Genomic DNA, 5,153 nt, shown 5'->3' on the forward strand with positions numbered 1-5,153 from the left:
GCAGATCTTTTTCCATTCTCATGCTGAAAGAACTTTTTTTTTCAGTTTCTTCTTCACTGCGCCATATTTATCTGTTCCTCTTATGTTTAGTAATATGAGGGGACCACAGTGCGTCAGACCATGGACTTAACACCGACCTTTGAAGAACACACTAAAGATGACTGTTTCTGGTTTGGGGTATGTCGTATTCGCATTAGATTCTGCTTCTGCAGCTTATACAGGGTGTCCCAACTATCGTGCACCAAGACATGCAAATTCAACGTAACTGGACAGAACCGAGGTAATGTTGTTTGCCATCACTTGGAGATAGAGCATTCTTGCATTCCGCCTAATTACGTAATTAGTATTAATTAATTATTCAATCAACTTATCAAGTATTGTAAGTCACTGGAAAGTGTCAATGAGAAAATTGTGGTGCACCATGAAAGATTCCCGACACAGCTTTCTGTTGCTCAATACGCGCTACACAAATGTTTTTTTTCCGAGCCTGAAAGAAGCCCGCGAATACACGCAAAATTGCCGCGCGACTGGCCGCTCGAGGCATGGTAATCCTGTGACGGGGGCTAGTTGTGAGTTCGCGTTTCGCCTCTTCTATACGTAAGGCGCATGCCGTTAAGAACAACGAACCAGTTGTGTGAGTTGGCACTTCACCTTGTCTGTTCTCTTCTAGCCCCTAACTTGTCCTGTGTAATGTCTTAAGAGGAAGCTTTAGCTCGGGGGCTCCTATCTAAATACGTGGGATGGGAGAAATCGTTTTTCTTGGCAACCACTGCACCAAACTTGATGAGGGTTATTGCATTTAAAAGAAATGGCTATAAACTAGTGTGTCAAGTGGATCTTTAATCTAGGTCGGCAACCTTTTCGTATTATTGTATAAAATCGCAAAGTTTCAGAAAACTAAACTGTCAAGTTCACAATACTGTAATTCAGCAATCACAAAGGATATCACAGTTTTGTAAGCTGCATCTAATAGTACATCTAAAGAATATGTACTTGGGACTTAGAACTCCGCCATGACCTTCGCCAGCAGGCGTTGGCAAATACGGTATTCATGAGGATTGCTATATTACCGTTTATGAGACTTTAGTCTACGGTAATGATCGGGAGTTCAAGCTAAGTCATTCACGGGGGAAGAGCTCGCAATCTTCAAGTTATAAGAAGGAGCAGAATGCCATCATCACAAACAGCACCATGCTCATTGATTTGTTGATCTGTTGCACTTTGAATTCATGGCGAGGCGCTCGGCTATGAAAAGTCCGGGCTGTGTCACATGGGGATATTGGATGCTCCGGCACAGCGGCACGTCCCGATCACAGAGAGCTGGAAGCTGACATGTTTTTATGCAGGAATCGCACCGCGTCACCATTGTTAACCACGTAAGTCACCGAGCTTAGCCTCTGGTAACTTGTTTCCAAATCTGTATCGCAAGAGACATTGAAGACAACCTGAAGACATCGAAGAGGCGCAGCGAAAATCTCAGAAAGCGCTGACACCTTTATGGAAGGACATGCAGGGGAAGCTTGCAAAAAGCGGAAGTGCACTCGGGAGCAGTGCACTGTTGCATAAGGAGACAATCGGCACACTTCGGAACGGCGTTTGCGAGTGCTTTGCTCTGCTGAAGCTCAGTCCCGGAACTATTAGACTGCGCTTCGTAATGGAGGTTGTAGTTTTAACCTTACAGAGAGCTTAATAGCAACTGCACGAATTCATCGTAAGCATGAGTAACGCATGAGTAAACGTCGTGGCTGACCGACTGTATCAAATATATTACTCAGAAAAGAATTTTTCGCTCCGAAATAACGCGAATGCAGTCTGTGAATGCAGACTGTGATGCTAAACACGACTCTTTCGTCTGCCGGAGGAAGCCGCGTTACTGATTGTGAACATCATGTGTTCTAGCTTGAGAGTCAGAAATTCAGAAGAAAATAGGTGCTCATGTTTTATTTATTTATTCAGGTACCTACAGCGCCCGTTGAGGGCATTCTTGTAGGGGGGGTACCGTTAGAAAACATACATCGTCATGCAGATGACACTGTGTAAATAACAAACAACAAACAATAAAATACAACGCATTCCAATACTGAGAAAACTGATAACAAAACAATCATGAAAGCAAGAAAGACGCAAATATTGTCTATGAACAAGGGTATACAAAAAATTCGAAAACGCACAGCAACATAGACCAAAAAATATTTCAACAAAAGTGAATTCAACAAAAGGCGTGACAGAGCATTTTCAAAAGAAGATTGCGAGGCTAAGACAACTTCTTCTGGCAATTTATTCCAGTCATGCACTGTTTTGGGAAAAAATGAGTTTTTACCGACATTTATACGGCACTGGTATTCTTGAACCTTTAAAGAATGATCTAAATGGGAGGATATATAGCTGGGAGCTTTCATGTGTGAATCTTTAGACAAACCGGTTGCGCCTGTAAAAATATTGTAAAATAGCTTAAGTCTAAGGTATTTGCGTCTGTCTTGCAATAGAGGCCAGCCCAAATTTTTGCCCATCTGAGAGCTGCTTTTGGTGAAGAAGTGTGCGGACACAAACCTTGCTGCTCGTTTTTGAATTCGTTCAAGTTTGCTGATAATTGCTTTTGTTTCAGGGTCCCAAGTAGCACAATCATATTCTAAGATGGGACGCGCGTTTTTCAAGTAGAGTGTCTCCTTCAAATCAGCAGGTGCCTGCTTGAAATTGCGTTTTAGAATGTTTAACACACGGCTAGCTTTGGCAGCAATATGGTTTACGTAGTCGTTCCAAGAAAGGTTGTTCGCGAAGATAACACCCATGTAATTGTAATTCTTAACAAACGATAAGTTACTGTCGCCTAAAGAGTACTGGGTAGGTAATGGATGCTTTTTATTTGTAAATTGCAGAACTTTACATTTTGAAAAAAAATGAATGTCGCGTTTCATGTTTTGCACCATGCAAAGACAGAGTCGAGGTCGCTTTGCAATTCATAAGAGTCGCTGATACATGTGTGTGCATATGTCTATATCTATATCTTCATTGATCTTCTATTTGATATATATATATATATATATATATATATATATATATATATATATATATATATATATATATATATATATATAGACAACGACATGATAAGAGCTAGATAACGAAGCTAGAATGACGACACTCGACCGACGAGCAGGACGGCATCTAGACAACGAGCGAATACCTACAGGGTGATCGTTTTTAAGTTTTATAGAATTAAAAAAAATAGCCTGTTGCAGATAACATAATTCTAGTCCTCGAGCTGGATTATCCAGAGAGGTGGACATTACTTGCATGAAAAATCGAAACACATATCAACGTTTTAACGAAAATCCGCTAATTACTTTTGAATTGATTACTTTACGGCACATATTGCAATTTACTAATTGCAGCCGGTGAGTTTGCAAGGCGTATCCGCTTGGTATGAATTTCCCGAATGAGCCCGTTTGGAGACATTTCTCCATCAGACTTGCCGTAAAAAATTTACTGTTGTCCACTTACTTTTTTACCAAAACGCTCTTTTACGCATTTAAGCACAAAAGTAACTGGAACGCCCATGTATTTTTGCTCCACACTTAGGGAAATAATATCTCAAACCGATGTCATCCTGGAAATGTATTTCAAGTGGATAAGTCTTGCAAGCTGACCAGTTTGCAATCCACAGAGCTTCAACGTAACCTCCCTATGACTTATGCCAAGTAGTCCTCATTTCGGCTCGAGGAATTCATTAATGAACGCTATCCATTAACGGGCACTCGAAGGGCGTCCATTAACTTTGTACTTTGTCTTCGCAATGTTTACTGCAGAGATATTCACTGCCACTGAGCAGAAAAATACTTGAATATAGTAAGCAGAATTATTAAACTGGAAGTTTCAACTTAGCAGATTAATGAGTTACTATCCGATGTATAAATTCTAATGCTACGTACAATATTTAACTAACAGATGCTTAAATGCGTTTTTCTTTTCCTGACGAACTTCATAACTAAGCTTTACGAATTCGACATTGAGACACTGACAGAAAAGAGCACTTGAGTTCGGGCAGCCAAGGAGAGTGTAATACTGTGAACGGCAGGTTCGCAATTGGTTGAGCATAACTACAGGCAATTGTGCCACATGTGCAAGGATGCGGATGTTCATTCGGCGTCTATTTCTATTTTTCTATTTTTCGCGTCTTCACTGCACGTGAACGTTCAGAATCGATATTTCTCAAAGATACAATAAACTAGGGGGTGTGCGAATATTCCAAATTTCGAATACGAATCGAATGGACCCTGCTTTTCGATTGGTATTTGATTCTGGAATCCGCTATTGTAAGTTGTCGAATATTCGTTTCGTTCGAATATATAAGGAATGGAAACACTCATCAGAGCCTCGAGGGAGACAGAACAATGGCTGTGAGGACGGTTCGGAATGATTCCACTGTACAGGAGAGCTGATGCTGCGATGCAGAGGCACCAGTTCCAGCCGCTAGAGGGGGCTCGCCGAACAGTTCCATCCCTAGCCGATACCATTACCCTAAACAAGGCACGTACCCAGGTGGAGGGGGGGCGAGAGTACGCGGTATAACCCTGCCTCCACCTCCCCCCGCCCATTCCTAAAGCGCTTCCAAATCATGTTGAGACTTGACAGCTATTCAGCGGTCGACACTAGGCTGCTACTACAATATTGTTAGACACGCTGACGTGTCTCTCGCCGTACCAACGCGAGATTCGCCCGTTGACGCTGCTGCCATTCTGCGCCGCTTAACGTAACAGTTTTCCTGGTTGGTGCCATCGCAAGCGAAGCAGGGGGCAGCGTGTAAGCGCTGCTGATGTACGTTGATGTACAGGCTAACCTGACACGAAAGACAAACCATGAAACTGCGTCGTCACCTCAGCAGAAGGCCTACACCACCTACACCAGGCTACGCCACGTTGGAGCCTCCGCTGCGCTGAGACTGGCGCTGCGCCCACTGTCGACGCTCGTTACTGTCGTAATGCAGTACTTCGTTTCACCCCTCCTATCCTTATCCTTCACCGATACAGATACATTAGACAGTTTCAGAATAGCGTTTGTCGCCTTACGTGCGTTAAACTAGTAAGCACCTTTGCGGGACGTTACGGTGCGCGTCCTTTCATGTCCTTTAGTTTACCGTACCGTAACGCAAACGT

This window comes from Dermacentor albipictus, chromosome 1 (genome assembly GCF_038994185.2).
Source record: "Dermacentor albipictus isolate Rhodes 1998 colony chromosome 1, USDA_Dalb.pri_finalv2, whole genome shotgun sequence".
Classification (NCBI taxonomy): domain Eukaryota; kingdom Metazoa; phylum Arthropoda; class Arachnida; order Ixodida; family Ixodidae; genus Dermacentor; species Dermacentor albipictus.